Below are 17718 nucleotides of genomic sequence, written 5' to 3' on the forward strand. Positions count from 1 at the left end.
GTAATATTGTGGTGGTCATTTACATTGCTTTCATATTGTGGAATAAGGCATGGCTATTGTCCTCACTCAATGGAGATGTCATACTGTATTTCCATAGTCCATACTACATAACAATAGAGGAAATTGAGTCAGTATTGTTGAAATGCATAGGACTGTTGTTTAATCTAGGGTTATATTGTGGGGTGGTCATATTTAGCGTTTTATCCCCCCAAAACTGCCAGCATTTGGTTTTTAACACCTGGATACCTTCTTGTGCACATGCTGACACCTTGTGTTATATGATGACTTATTCATTCATATAAAATATGATCGTCCATGCCTATGTAACGCTTTTTTACTTTTACGTATGTGTTGCATAACAGTTTGTGACTACGGTCAGAGCTACAGGTAAATTGTCCTCCAAAGCTGGCGATAGACTCTTGGGTTTAGCTACGCCCTTTTTTGGTGGCTTTGTGTGAGTCCATCGCCAAGTGGGGTTTCCCATGCTGCACTGAGTTTTTCTTCACACCTTCCATTGTGATGAACCACAGGCCAGGTATGCACAGGCCCCATGTCCTGAGGCAGGCCCAAGAAGCCAGCGTCCTGGGCCTGTGGCTAAGCTTCACTTCCATTTTTTTCTCAGCTGGGCCATTTTTTTTTTAATTTGCTCAGTGACTTTGACTGTGACTTTTATCATTATTGGGTGGGTTGCCCCCAAAGTGGTGCTGCTTGTGATGAACCACCTACTAATTTCTAAGCGCTCTGAAAGGTGAGGACAATTATCAGTTATGTGCCTGGGAACTCACGGCCTTCAGCAGACTTCCCTTCCCACTCCTCAGCCAAGAAGAGTGAGGATGTTTTTTTCAGTGGCTGTGTCTGGGAGACACTTCCTGTCTGACTGTTTGGCTGGCAGTCAAACTGCTAGATTCAACTCTGGCTCCAGCAGTGTGTGGAAGTAGATTTTACTTTGCCTCATCCTGCTTGTATGCTCTACTAGCAGGCCATTGTTCTGGAAAATTCTAGGAGATAAAACAATACATGCAGCAGCAGATTTTTTCTGCTTTTTGCAGAAAGGTCTCAAGTACATATGTCTGAATATCAAGCACATGAGCACAGTTTTCAAGGGTTTTTGTAGCAAGTGTGTATGTATAAAAAGGTGCATACAAGTCTGTTTCTAACTGCCCCACAGTCAGGGTGAGAGTTTCTGACCTTTCTATGAACTTACACATTCTTGTTAGCTAATACATATATTCTTAACTTGTTTATCACCCATGTGTGTAAGATTATCAGTTGTGCATGTTCTAAGCAACGTGAACTAAACAGTCTTAACTGTCAAAATTTTCATCACACTTCCCTCCTTTTTAGCCATCTTAGGCTTAGTTTTACTTTTTGTTTTAAAACATTAGTTTTAGGTTTACCTAAACATAAAATTTTGACCTGAAACATTAAGTGCATATTCAGTACTGGGCAAAAATCTCTCTACTGCCAATACGAGGGCAAAAACCATCACAATGTCCCACTTTACTGGGCAGTGCCTTCTACATCTGAATACTATGTCAATGGCAATTATACATACATTCGTTCATACATACATAACACAGTACAACTCATAACTTTGATTAACTTGAACCAATTCCCAGGCAGGTCTTAGACATATCATCATCATCATTGTGAAAAGGTGGAATCCAGTCTGGGGTCTAGCCAGTTTGGTGTCTTATCAATTTGTCCATTCTCAACATTGTCTATTGGCAGTATGATATACTGTCCAACTAGAGCATTTATTGTGCATTTATTGTGCAGATGATGCAGCATTGGTATTATGCAACATGGCAGTATCAGCAGGAGGGCGAGCACTACTGCAGCAATGGTGGCAAGTTTCACAAGCACAATTCGCCAATTAATAAACAGCCACTCCCACCAGTTTTTTGTTGATCCTGGTGTGTTCTTGACTTGTTCATCTCTCATTTTCTTCATCTTCTGCAGTATCTTGGTCAGATTTCCATCTGGTCCCATGTGCATGGGAATGTAGGTAAAACACTGTTCCCCAAACAGATTCCCTCCTTTGGAGCTCTTATGGTGTCTAAGATCAGTCTGTCCTGTAGAACCATTACAGAGGTGGCATGTAGCTGCTCTGTGATAATGCTCTGTATAATGCTCTATAATGCCTAAATCAAATAGTTCATGAACCATTGTAGGTTATACTAGATATAGTTTATCCCATCACATTCTGTGCTATTTGGGCCCACAGCAAAAGGGCTGTGGTAACCCCTGCTCCAGTTTTGCTTATTGCATGATGTTTGATGAGGTCTCCCACGGGGTGTCCTCTTCAGTCAATGTACACTACCCCCTTTCATCTCGAATTGTGCAGTGTCTCTCTTTCCCCGGTTAACACTCTTGGCAGATAATCCTACTACAGTCATTGGTCCTGTTAGTAACATGGGGGGCACAACAGTTTTTCCAATCTAAAGATAAGGCTTGTCTCAGAGGGCTTTTACTCCTGCAGAACCAGTACACATCCTCTATGCTTTCGTTCAGGCCCTGCAGGTTTCCTTCTATAGAACCAATTTTCTTTTTGAATTGACTTACAGTTGTGCTCATAAATTTACATACCCCTTGCAGAATCTGCAAAATGTTAATAATTTTAAAAAAGATGGATAATTAAAATTGCATTTTGTTTTTTTTTTTTAAATTCTTCCCTAAATAAGTTATATCATGTAACAGATGTTTATATATAGTCCAGAAGATACAATAATAAATTAAAGCTGCAAGCAGTGATGAACGGGCCCTCGCACCCAGGTGTAAGTTGGGGCTGCTCTGCCAGGGGAATGCCATTCCAATTTTTTAACCTTTTTTTTTTTTTTTTCTTTAGCACTTACACATTGTTAGGAGTGTATCACTATGTAAAATGTATAATTTTCTGTTGCCAGCAGGTAGCGCTATGACTAATACTGAGTCTTGGCATGTAGATGTCTTCAGTCCGGGACTTTTATCAAACGTGAAGTTTGGAGCAGATTGGACATTCTATGTTCGAGTTATAACAAGTTCCTTTTTCATGGCGAAACATCGAAATTTGTGAGACTGCCACACCCACGCCGTGCAGATAAAACTCAAAATCTTCGCTATTTAGCATCGTCAGTGCTTTTAGATGAGACTGACCCAATATTATTCCAATCTGATGAAAGCTCCAGGAGGAGTTTGTTAAAGTACGAAGCCTGGAAATGGCAAAAAACGGAGCAAAATTTTTCGAGAAAAATCTAAATGACTGACTTCCTGTTGAGTTTAGGGCAGGGGTTCAAGAGACGTTTTTGTATGTATTGGCATCTTACACATGTTTAACGAATTTCGTACATGTAGGTGAAACGTAGCATGAGGCGCACATAGCTGAAATTTTGTAGGTGGCACTATCGAGCCATTTTGCCACACCTAAGTTAAATGACCAAATAAATGTAATATTTTGCCATACTTTAATAAGTTTGCCAAATATCCTGAGTTTTCGAGTATACCAAAGGTGGCAAATGTGCATTTAAATGTAGGAGCACTATGGAGCCGATGACACACAACTATGATCAAATGCAACATCACATCAGTTAATGTTGTAAAACAAATGCATATGTAAAGTTTCATAGATTTTCAGCCATCTTAAGTCCCTCAAAACACTGCGTGAATCTTTAAAACTTTTCACCTTTACATCATTTGATACTTTAAAATTTTTCACATATTTATGACATCATACGATACTTTCACATTTTTCACATATTTGACATCATATGGTATTCTGAAATTTTTCAAGTTTACCACATCATATGATACTTTGAAATTTTTCACATATTTATGACAACATACGATACTTTCACATTTTTCACATATTTGACATCATATGATATTCTGAAATTTTCAAGTTTACCACATGATATGATACTTTGAAATTTTTCACATATTTATGACATCATATAAGTTGAAATTTTTCACATTTACTACATCATTTGATACTTTGAAATGTTTCACATATTTATGACATCATATAATACTGACATTTTTCACATATTTATGATATGATCTTTTGAAATTTTCCACATTTATGACATCATAAGATACTACGACATTTTTCAAATATATATGTGATATGACATTATGTGATACTTTGACATTTTTCACGTTTCTGACATGATATTTTGAAATTTTTCAAATATTCATGACATCATGTGGTACTTTGAAATTTTTCACATATTTATGACATCATATGTATGATACTATGACATTTCACATATATAAATGACAACATATGATACTTTGAAATTTTTCACATATTTATGACATCATGATACTACGACATTTTTCACATATTTATGACATGATTCTATGACATTTTTCACATATTCATGACATATAATACTACGACATTTTTCACATATTTATGACATATGATACTACAACATTTTTCACATATTTATGGCATCATATGATAATACAACATTTTTCCCCTTTACGACCATTTGATACTTCAAAATTTTTCACATATTTGACATCACATGATACGACATTTTTCATATGTTCATGACATCATATGATATTTTGAAAATTTTCACGTTTATGACATCATACGATACATTGAAATTTTTCACATTATTGACATCATATGATACTTTGAAATTTTTCACTTTTACATCATTTGATACTTTGAAATTTTTCACATATTTATGATATGTGATATTTTGAAATTTTCCACATATTAATGACATCATAAGGTACTACGACATTTTTCAAACATTTATGACATTATATGATCCTGACATTTTTCATGACATCATATGATACTTTGACATTGTTCATATATTTATGAGCTCATATGAAATTTCGAAATTTTTCACATATTCATGATGCATTGACATTTTTCACATCTTTATGGCATCATATGATAGTTTGACATGTTTCACATGTTTATGACTTAAAATGATATGAAATATGATTGTTTACATCAAAATCTGTAATATGATAATAAAGGGTTAGGGTTAGCGACTTTCAAGCCACTATGAGCAATGGAAAGCATTTTTTCTAACAAACATGTAATTACTTGCGTGACCTGCTCCAATCAGACATGTTTCCCATATTTATGACATCATATGATACTATGACATGTTTCACATGTTTCTGACTTAAAATGATTTGAAATATGATTGTTTACATTAAAATCTATAATTATGATAATACATTTTGATAAGGTGGAAAAAGTGAGAATTTACATATAGACAGTAACTTTTCCTCAAATGTTCCTTGACATTGCGTGTTCTCTTTCATCCTGTGTGTGCATACACACGATAGTGCTTTATGTGCACTGAAATTGCTTGTGAGGGAAATTATTAATTTTTACTTTGTAATTTTGTTCTTGTTCTGTTCATTCGCATCAGAGGATAATGCCTAAGAAGCCCATGTCATGCCACTTAGATCAGTACAGAATGTTTATCTGCATGCAGAGACACAAACATGTTCTTCTGTTCAAGGTTCGTCTGTATATCTTCTAAAACCCTGAAACAAAGCCTGTTTGAACTGCCTCAAACTGCTTCTTATTGGTACACAGAAGTGTGTCATGCTCTGTATTTATTATATATATAGTAGTAGTTCAGCACAAGCGCTCCAGAGCACTCTCATTATTCTATCCTGCTTTATTCTATCCTGTATTAACCATCTTTCTGTAATAAACCTTTTTCAACTCAGAGGATGAGTCTGCAAGTGTTGTCTAATTTCCACGCTATAAGCGAGTTTCAAGGCTCTAGGAGCAAAGCAAAGCAGTTTTTTCTAACAAACGGATATAATTACTTGCGTGACCTGCTTGAATCAGACATGTTACACATATTTACGACATCATATGATACTTTGACATTTTCCCCTTTATGTCATCATTTGATATTTTGAAATTTTTCAAATATTCATGACATGATACTGACATTTTTCACATATTTATTACATCATATGATACTACGACATTTTTCAGATATTTATTACATCATATGATACTGTTAAATTCTTCACATAGTAAATTCTTTTAAATTCTTCACATATATCATATGATATGTTGAACATTTTCACATATTTAGGACATCATATGATATGTTGAACATTTTCACATATTTAGGACATCATATGATATTACATTTTTCACATAATTATGACATCATATGATTCTTTGACATTTTTCACATATTTATGACATCATATGATTAACATTTTTCACATAATTATGACATGATATTTTGAAATTTTTCACATATTTAGGACATCAAATGATACTTTGACATTATTCACAAATTTATGACGTTATTTTGAAATTTTTCACATATTTATGACCAATCATATTTTGAAATTTTCTACATATTTATGACATCATATGATACTACAATATTTTTCACATATCTATGACATCATAGGATTCTTTGACATTTTTCACATATCTGTGACATCATATGATCCTATGACAATTTTTCACATATTTAGGACGTCATATGATACTTTGACATTTTTCACATATTTAGGATGTCATATGATACTTTGACATTTTTCACATAATTATGACATCATATGATACTTTGACATCTTTCACTTCATGTTGATACGAATTATGATTGTTGGCATTAAGATCTATATTATGATAAAGTATCAAAATATGAAAAAAAAAACCTGACAATTGACGTGTAGAATGTCATTTTTCATCACATAGTGTGTTCTCATTCATCCTGTGTGTCCATACACACAGGTGCGCTTCATGCTCTGAAAATGCTATACTTAGAGTTAGGGCTGCACAATTAATCGAATATAGATCACGATTACGATTTTGACTGCCCACGATTACATGAACATGATTGACTGCAATATTGACATTTAAAGTAGGTTCTCCGCTCATAGAAAACTCCACTGCAGATCAAATCAAGAGCTTCCTAAACTTACAGCCAGTCACCATAGAGCGGCGCAGGGATGTCGTCATTTTGCAATGCCAAAATCCGGAAATGAGTTAGCATTTTAGCACTCAAGCTGTCAGCTTTGCTTGTGCAATGGGAAATCATGAGCAATGGCAATCATGTTGCTAAATGGCACTACAGAGGTTGTCGGGAACATTAAACATCATCACTCTGAACATGAAAAAACTTTGCAGATAAACTCACGGCTCAACAGTGTGACCATTTCACTCGCATTTTCAACTGAAAAGTACTTTGAGCAACTGTGAAAAAAATATAGTTGCGTGTGACCTGTTTGGAGTTGTATAATACAATCGGAATAAAAACTACAAGTCCAAAATGAATCTACACCGCACAACAGTTACTTTCACACTGCTTTTCATCACCTCAGTCAACCGAACAAGTGTGTAAATCCTGCTATGATGACAAGAGTAATACTGAACATCATCTTCGTCTCTCAACTTGCCAATCTCACAAACCGCCATCTTTTATTGATCACCCAAAATGACCTGAACCTGCGACTGTGACATGCTCATGTAGACACAGCGGCATTGGGTCCAAGTAAAGTAATAATAATGCTAACGCTACAAGGTGGGTTTAATTCAAACTTCTTTATTAAATAATTCCTCACCAATCATAATCAAGAGTAGCAACTGTTCAGTCTGTAAACGTACAGTAAACTGCCGCTCTCTCTTCACCAACTCTAATAGACAGTGCATTTACTTCATTTAAACTCAGGGTTGCCAGATAACACTAGAAAAGTCACCTCCAGTTTCCATGTTTTGATTTAAACCCCCAAAAAACACAATATTATCAGCAGACATGGCAACACTGTACTGGAGGGCCAATCTAAAAGGAATAACTGATAAACAAACAAAAATAAAACTACTAAAATGTAAAGACAGAAAATGTGCTTAGTTATAAATAAATCATTTAATATAAAAAATAGATATTATAATAACTTCATAAAATATAAATAAAATAAGAAATTAAATAATGTTTAATTATGATGGGTTGCATTTAATATCAATTTGACATTAAGCTTAGCAGGCTATTAGCCTTCTTTTCCCTAATATGGATAATTTTTGTGTTAGTCTACTTTTAATAAGGACTCTATTGTTCAAGAAATTTTAAAAATATTTTATCTTTGTTTATTTATCAATTAACCATTTCTCATTGCTATTACTTAATTAACAGTGACCATGAGCAGAGAGCTTACATTTAACTGTTTATGATAGATCTCCTGATTAAAGCTTAAACAAAAAAAGGTTGGTATCTGGATCGGTTTCGGTCGTAAAAATCCTGATCGGCGCATCCCTAATGAACACCATTAAACTAAAGTGCTTTGCATCTGGTGGGTAAATGAACTCACCATCACATCCTATATGAGATTATTCAGATATATACACAATATACGCAGAGCAGGCCGAGAACTGGCTCCAGCCCAGAACCATCACAGTTCAATTCAATCCAATTCAATTTTATTTGTATAGCGCTTTTTAAAATGGGCTGTTGTATATAAAATATACATGAAATAAACACGAGGGAGACCTAGTATGAGTAATATGTAATCTTATTGAGAATTCACTGGGCTGGTGGACTGTAAGAACGGATGTTCACCTAAGACACAACACACAGATAAGCAAGGCACAGGGGATAACAATACATGTATTTGATTAGTGCGGCAGGCCTCAGAGCATAGGTGGAGTACATCTGCACGCAGGCAGAAGGTCAACTAAGAGAGACACACACACACACACACACACAGAGGCCTGGTGTGTATGCAGAAAACAGAAATTAATCTGTTTCATATTCTGTTTCATGAAAAACTATTATAGGGTAATGTACACGCAAGCACTATAAAAAAGAAAAAAAAGAAATGTAGAACAAACAAAATTTACTCATAATGTAGAGATGGTGTGTTTGAAAGTGTCCTTTCTCGACGAAAAATCCAGTCAGCAAGCGACACAGACAAGGTCAGGTTATTTTTAAAGAGTGAAACAAGACAAAATATATTTTGGAGCCGGAACTGCACCTGCGTGATAAGGGTCGCTCAACAGTGCCAATTGATGTACGTAATGGTGTTCTGGGACAGCTAACTCTAAACATATTGATGTCTGGGTCATCCTGACCATAAGAAAACTATATAAATAGAAGAGCATCAGCTCTGGTTTTTTTTAGATCAACCTTGGGACATCTCAACTATGTGATCTCATGCAACAATAAATTTGGACCCTTGCCTCTCCTCACTCTGCCACACCTCACTGGTGTCTTACTTTCGTCCTTCAACTGGTTAATGTATGTGAGTATCTGTTTATTAATTGTCTTTGGGTAATAGGCAAATTTTGATACAACATTGGCAACCCCGGCAGGACTGGGTTAAGACCCGTACGTCTGTGATCTCTCCCATGGGACTTCGCGCTCTAAGGCAACAGATAGGCCATGTAGGAAAAAGGCACTGCAGACACCTGTTATTTCAAAGCTCTGTTTTAGTGATCTGTTGTCACGAGTGGGAAGCCCCAGGGTGGGAAGAAAGACGGAGTTGGTCTCCAAAAGAACCTAGTATAGTAAGGGCTATCCGAAATATATGGGCCACTGAGTGGGTGAGAAAAGGTAAGAGAAGTGTAAATTGTGTGTCCTTGTACAGTATTGTGTGTGTGTGTTGTGTGAGTGAAAGTCCTGCGATACCACTGATGAAAGACTCAGGTTTGCTTAGAAGGCAGTTGAAGTGAGGCCTCAAACCCCAGATACCGCTGGTGAAAGACCCAGGGCTGCTTTGGTGGGGAACCCCTAATACCGCTGGTGAAAGATCAAGGTCTGCTTAGAGAGTGGTTAAATCCTGGGCCCAGGTCCTGGTCAACGCAACTCAGGGTAAGGACCCGACAAGAGAAGCGTGCCCGGTGAATGAGTGTGAAATAAAAATTGTGTGTGATACTACAAATGTGTGTAACAGGTACCTGTGTGTGAGCTTGCGTGCGTGCGTTGAGGAGACGTGTGTTTGATAAGCTCTGAAAATTAGTTTTGGAGACAAATATGAATGTTGCATTAATCAGTGTATGAATATGAGCTCCATACATAAGGAGATAGGTGTGTTTGATAAGCTCTGAAAATTAGTTTTGGAGACAAGTGTGAGTAAAGGCTTCAGAGTGTGTATGTGTGTGTTCTTATCTGCGTAAGCAGGCCTGCTTCTGTGTGAAAGAAAAAAAAAAAGGAAAAAAGAGAAGAAAAAAAAAACTATGTGTGTGCTCTTCAGATTGAGATGGGTAAAACAGAACTTTGTGAGATATTTCTGCTTTTTCATTGAGTGTTTTGAATCTGGTACAGACTTTGTGCGAGTCTGGTGGGACTGTTTGTATTATAACAATTGCTTGGTATCAATAACTGCTGTGTGACTGTTTTAAAAATCAGGGAACAGTCAAGACCATTATAAATATTTTAGACATCTGCCAGATTGCCCGTTGTGTAAGTCACTTATAACTTCTAGACCTGTAATTAATATATAAAAAAATATTCCCAGATTGTGTGATCCAGAAAAAGGAGACAGGGTACCTTACATGACGATTTACTGAAGGTGGAAAAGAATCTTGATAGTTGGACTTGGAAAATGATTCATTGTCATAAGGAATCGTGAAAACTCATGCTTGTCATGCATAGATTTGACTTATTTTTATTTATTTATTTTATTTAATTGTGGAGATGGATTTTTCTGTTTTCAATCCCATATTTAGACTTTTGTGTGCTCGTTCATGTAAAATGCTAATAATAGAAAGGTGCACTTTGAAAACTCTTTTCTGAAGTGTGCATTAGAATAAGATAGTTGGTGAATAGTTAATGTTGACCGGGTTTTGCATGGAATACAAGTGTCTGGATTAGGCAGCATTGCATAATGGTTTCTTTTGCTGACATGTTGTGCTGATGTGGCTCTCACTGCAGTGAGTTTGTGAGTTAGTTTAATTACAGTCTCATTGCAACAGTGTAGTTTGAGTGATTTGTTTCTTTTCTGAATTGTAGATTGATGAATAGAATAAAGTAGTTGTGTGAATATACAAATATATATATTATACGGTGTGCTATGGATATGTCATATAATGTATAAGAGTTGCAATATTTAAATAATACAGTGCAGTGGTCACAAACACGAGGAATGGAGCGTATTGTGCACAATCTGTGAGTGAATTGAAAGTCTTTATACTGTAACTGTGATTGTGCTGTGAATTGGATCCAGGTGTGTGTGATCTGGGAATTGCAGTCCATGGCAGCCATGTTTGTGGAACGCAGTGCAGGATGGGAAATGTAGTTTGTGACATGAGTAGACTTAACACCAACCTAATATGATAAAACACAGTTTAAATGAAATGGATACATTTATAGAGGGAATTTTATGCCTTTCACAAATGGCGCTCAGCAAAGGAAAAAAAATGGGTGTTAAATTGAAACAAAGCTCATAGATGATAAATTTTATGTTAGACTAAGCTAAAGACATTTACGCATTACTCCTAATTAGATATATTTAAAATAAAGTGAACAAAATTAAAGGTGTCATGTATGAAGGGTCTGAGTGATATTTTGAGTGTGGTACAGTTGTAAAGGGACAGAGGGTGCATGCATGTCTACCATTTAAACTAAACACTATTGTTGTACACAGTAAAAACAAATTCAGTAGGTTGTTTTGAATAAAAATTACTGGGATAAAAGAGACTAGAGAACTGTAAATACATGTCTAGATCTCGGCCTCATTTACTCTATTTTTAGTTCTGTATTATTGGGATTATCACTCGTTAACACAGATGGGATATTAACATGTTAGGTTAGTGTACATCACAAATAGTCCTAGACTAAAGGAATTTTGTTTTTTCATTCACCAGAAGGATATTGAGAAAGGAATTCAGGAAGGGATATGAATGAATCTTTGTATTTTTAAAGACAGCAGACTGGAGCTCTTTGACGGATTTGACGGATTGGCTGGACGCTTTCATACTTTATAAGGCTTTCTAAAATTTTTGATAGGACACAGAGCTTTGGGATTGGACTATAATGATCTAATATAGTGGGATTTCCCTCATTTAATAAAGGAACAACAAGATAAGTTAAAGGAGATGAAAAAATATCAGCTGCTAAATTCAAAAATACAGATTCCACACAATCAGGGCCTTGTGATTTGTTTATATCGAGCAATTTGAGTGCTCTGTAAACATCAGAAGTCTTAATATGTTAAAAAATTGAACTCCTCATTTTGAATGGCTTTATGCATTATTAAAATCAGTGTACAGTAAATCACCTGATAATTATTCACCTTTTTAATAGGCCTTGATCTTTTGCATAAATTGAACATTTAATGATGGGTTTTGCAGTTGTGTGTTCCCAGTTGTCTGTCTCCAGTTTCCAAATTGGAGAGTGATGGTGGCATCCCTCATCCTGAACTCGCTAACATACCTGGCACATTATGGGCTACATAAGGTTGAAGCACGGCAAGTAACATGTACACTGTATTAAGCTAAAGTGAAGTATAGTCATCCTGTGTCCTGTAAACAATATCCTCCATCCTCAGAAAAGGATGAAGGGACATGCCCACTTAGTCTAGCATTATTACAGCAAGCTGTCATAACAACTGTGATAAGTTCTGCAATACAACACACCCAGTAACCAATGTTTAAGGCTGGAAGAGGATGGCATTTTCCCCCAAATTTGCAAAATCAATGAACTAGTCATCCCAGTAGCTCCATTACTGCCAGATGTCCCTACTGTAGCCTATTCCATTCCACGTGATAATTATTATTTTTCTGCTGTTGAACTGTGCTCAGCTCTTTTTCCAGTGTGCCTGCATGTGAGAGCTCAAGGCCGTTACTCCCCTTAACATTCCTAGATCAGTAGTACACCTTCGAGTGTCTCCCTCAGGGGCTGTGGACTCCCCTGCGGTTTACTCCTCTGTGGTCAGAGACTCCCTTGCACATTCCCAAGGACATGATTGGGGTCATCCTCTGCCCCATAAAGCACAACAAATGTTAAGCTTCCTGGACGTTATCAAGTATGGTCTTCAGTTGATCACTGATTGCTCTCTTCATGACTAAATCCTGAGATCTGGGTGTTCTGTGGAAAAGCCTGACATTGAATGGACTTACGCTCTGCACCTGTACTATGGCTGGCAAACTACAACAAAGACTTTTTCTTATATGTGACTGAGAGAGGGGGCGCCGCTGAGGGGGTCTCGGCTCCGGAGTATGGGGCACTTGCAGGTCTTTAGTTTATTTATTGAAAACATTGGATTTGGTGGCACAAGGATTTCCAGCACGTTTGAGTGCTATGGCTGGAGCTGCTCTTGTAGTGCAGATCACTGGGAAAATTGCTCTCTCACACATTGATCTTACACTCATCACACCAGGTCATTTCTATTCTGAAAGAACAGGATATGAGGTTATTCTATGTGCCGACCAAAATGTAACTCTTAAATCTATTAGTGTGCCTAATACACCAACTGTAGTGTTGTATTTCCCAATTAATTCTGTGGAGCCAGTCACTGAGAACACTCACGATTGCCTAGCCGAAATTCATATTTCCTCGAGCCTAAGTCTGACCCTTTTAGACGTTCCATCTGAAAGATTTTGTGTCTGAAAATTCACAAACATTATGAGCACCCTGCTCTGCCCCATTGGCTGAATTAAAAGCTATCACTATAGAGTGCAAACTGGTTAAGGGTAGAATTGCTAATATATATGAATACTGACTCTGCTTATGCCCATGGATTGTGTTATCTGTTTGGAGTTGTTTGAATGCAATGCGGTTTTAGAAAAAGCGTTGGAACACCACTTACCGAGCAAATAGTTTAATTGGATTCTGATTGTACCTACTGCACTTCTCACTGCATGAATTTCAGATGCCCATGGTTTTAACCAGTGCACGAGGAAAGGTAGGGGAAACATAAAACAGCTAGAGGAATGATCTCTGTACTTATGGGCAATGTTGGATAATTTTAACTTGCAGTTGGATGATAATCTGAGTGTGAAATTTGTGCTCAAAACAATGTCAGAAAGGGAATTTCAGTATCAATAGGACACATGCCAGAAAGGCCATTTAAGCACTTGGTGATAGACAGGTTTAGCAGATGGAGGGAGGCAATGCCATCTGCAGACTGCTGGAGCAGTGATTCAATTTTTGACCAGAGAGGTAATTCCTCGAGTTGGCATACCATCTCAGAGTAGCTCTGACGATGGCTCAACGTTTGTTTCAAAAACAAAAACAAGAACAGTGTTACAGTAACTGTGAATAAATAAAAATTTTGATGTGTTTATCACCCTCAGTCACAGGGAATAATGGAAAAGGTAAATGGTACCTTTAAGGCTAAGCTTAACGCAACATGTGCTGGCACTGAACTTGCTTCGGTAGATGCTCTACCTCTTGCACTAGTGACCTATCGCATGCAGACTATGTATCTAACACCGCATGAAATGCTTACGGGTTGACCCATGTCTGTGTCTGTTCCTTATGAAGGACTGCCGCTGGAGTAATTGCTGATGGAACCAAGAGCATATATGAGATAACTAACTACTATGTATGAAGCTATCTATTCACAGGAACAGAGCTGGGTGGTACATTGTTATGGGTGAGGCGTCGCCACCTCAACTGGGGATGGTGTTCACCCATAGATGGGAGACCATGAGCAGTGAGAGAATGGCTGAATATGAGGACATGTCCCGGTTTGCAACCCAGTAGAGTCGGAGTCTGATGACGAGGAGGATCTGTGAGGCTGGGGATACGTGAAGGACCCGAAGATTTCAACGGGGGGTCTGCCCTCACGAGTCATTACCGTTCCAACTGTCACCTGCTTAACTCTCAATTCAATGGCATGCCAGGATGAGAAGATGATGTGATGAGCCATGCCCTGGGTGTAAGTGAGAGCCTAACCTCTCCCCAAGGGTAAGCCGAAGACAATCAGCATACAGAGAGATACTGCCAACAGAAAGAAAAGAAAAAAAAACTGCCAACAGAGACTATCAATTTAGGTTGTTATTAAATGTTTGTGATATGACATGTGATGTGCAACAAAGTGTGACGCAATCAGGCACAAGAGAAGTATAATGGTGCTGTCGATCACATGGTGCTGGCAGGGTGGGAATTTTTCCTCCTTAGAGGTTTTTTCGCTCACCCCTGAGTGCGAGATTTGATTATTGGGGAGAGGCAACACACTGCACAGTCCCGACAATTACAAAACTGAGGGCTGATAGGCCCAGTTGAGAAAGATAGGGACGTGTAGATCCAATCAAGTATTTACTCGTATTAGCCACTCATACTAACACTATTTAGGGGGTACACAGTTAATCAACATGTAATCAAAGGAGTCAGGATTCAAAACAATATATACGCGTAGTTTGTGAGGCTTTATAGCCTCAGAGGGGGAAATGTTGTATATAAAATATACATGAAATAAACACGAGGGAGACCTAGTATGAGTAATATGTAATCTTATTGAGAATTCACTGGGCTGGTGGACTGTAAGAACGGATGTTCACCTAAGACACAACACACAGATGAGCAAGGCGCAGGGGGATAACAATACATGTATTTGATTAGTGCGGCAGGCCTCAGAGCGTAGGTGGAGTACATCTGCACGCAGGCAGAAGGTCAACTAAGAGACACACACAGAGACCTGGTGTGTATGCAGAAAAGAGAAATTAATCTATTTCATATTCTGTTTCATGAATAACTATTATAGGGTAATGTACATGCAAGCACTATAAAAAATTAAAAAAAGAAATGTAGAACAAACATAAAATTTACTCATAATGTAGAGATGGTGTGTTTGAAAGTGTCCTTTCTCAACGAAAATCCAGTCAGGAAGTGACACAGGCAAGGTCAGGTTATTTTTAAAGAGTGAAACAAGACAAAATATATTTTGGAGCCGGAACTGCACCTGCGTGATAAGGGTCGCTCAACAGTGCCAATTGATGTACGTAATGGTGTTCTGGGACAGCTAACTCTAAACATATTGATGTCTGGGTCATCCTGACCATAAGAAAACTATATAAATAGAAGAGCATCAGCTCTGGTTTTTTTAGATCAACCTTGGGACATCTCAACTGTGTGATCTCATGCAACAATAAATTTGGACCCTTGCCTCTCCTCACTCACGGGCCTGGTGTCTTACTTTCGTCCTTCAACTGGTTAATGTATGTGAGTATCTGTTTATTAATTGTCTTTGAGTAATAGGCAAATTTTAATACAACAGGGCACTGTCTGAAAGCAGCTTTACAGAAATATATAAATATAAACACGGGATACAGATTTTAAATGTGTAAATTTATCCCAATTGAGCAAGCCGGTGGTGACGGTGGCAAGGAAAAACTCCCTAAGATGTTAAGAGGAAGAAACCTTGAGAGGAACCAGACTCAGAAGGGAACCCATCCTCATCTGGGTAACAACGGATAGTGCAAAAGTAAAGTAAAGTTCATTATGGTTTAATATGAAGTCTGTTTGTTGAACTAGTCCACTGTTCAAAGGAGACCCGAGTGCAAAACTGCAAGTTGTAATTGCAGTCCTTGGAAGCAACCATAGTCCCAGCAATAACAGTGAGTGTGTCCATCTGGAATTGGAGTAGATGAGAGCTCCATCCGAATGGATCAGGCAGGTCTGGAGATCAGAAAGGATCAGGATCTCTAGTATCTCCATAAAATCATGTGTGGCTCAGAAGAAGGAGAGAGGGAAAGATTGTTCGGACTGTGCTTTGCGTATCAGAAAGTCTACTCATGGTAAGCTTGAGTAAACAAACACGTTTTAAGCCTAGGCTTAAACACTGAGACTGTGTCTGAGTCCCGAACACTAATTGGAAGGCTATTCCATAACTGTGGGGCTTTGTAAGAGAAAGCTCTTCCCCCTGCTGTTGCCTTCGATATTCAGGGTATAAATAAAGGTACAAATAGCCTGCACCTTTTGATCTAAGTAGGCGTGGCGGATCATAGAAAACCAAAAGTTCATTTAGATACTGTGCCGCAAGACCGTTTTGTGCTTTATAAGCCAATAGTAGTATTTTATAATTAATGCGTGATTTCACTGGGAGCCAATGCAGTGTGGATAAGATCGGGGTGATGTGGTCGTATCTTCTGGTTCTAGTTAGGACTCTAGCAGTTGCATTCTGGACTAACTGGAGTTTGTTTATGCAACTACTCGAACATCCAGACAGTATGGCATTACAATAATCTAGTCTAAAGGTGATGAAAGCATGAACTAAAATTTCTGCATCATGTATTGACAATATATTTCTTATCTTAGCAATATTTCTGAGATGAAAGAAGGCTATCCTAGCAATATTATCTACATGAGCATCAAATGATAGACTGAAGACAATAACCACTCCAAGATCTTTTACTGCTGCACATGACGAAACAGAAAGTCCATCCAGAGGTACTGTGTAATCAGAAAGCTTACTTACTTACTTACACGTGGTCCTAGTAGTACAAGTCTGTCTTCTGTCTTATCAGAATTAAGTAAGAGGACGTTAATAAGCATCCACTGTCTAATGTCTTTTACACATTCCTCAACTTTATTAAGCTGCTGTCTGTCGTCTGGCTTAGCTGAAACATACAGCTGTGTGTCATCAGCATAACAGTGGAAGCTAATTCCATGTTTATTAATTATTTGACCTAGAGGTAGTATATATATAAAGTAAAAAGCAGTGGGCCTAAAACAGAACCTTGTGGAACACCAAATTTAACTTCGGTATGCATGAAGCCGCCATTTATATCTACAAACTGATAGCGATCGGTCAAATAAGACCCGAGCCAGGAGAGGACCGTTCCCTTAA

At 37.6% G+C, this 17718-nt stretch overlaps 1 long non-coding RNA gene across 1 annotated transcript; it reads left to right on the forward strand.

Moving 5' to 3' along the window:
- The first annotated feature begins 9865 nt into the window (after positions 1-9865).
- LOC128605358 (uncharacterized) lies at positions 9866-12133 on the forward strand. The gene is made up of 2 exons (XR_008385535.1): positions 9866-9918; positions 10014-12133. It is a non-coding gene; the product is annotated as an uncharacterized LOC128605358 (long non-coding RNA).
- The last annotated feature ends 5585 nt before the right edge of the window (positions 12134-17718 follow it).

Source organism: Ictalurus furcatus, chromosome 3, assembly GCF_023375685.1.
Source record: "Ictalurus furcatus strain D&B chromosome 3, Billie_1.0, whole genome shotgun sequence".
Lineage (NCBI taxonomy): Eukaryota > Metazoa > Chordata > Actinopteri > Siluriformes > Ictaluridae > Ictalurus > Ictalurus furcatus.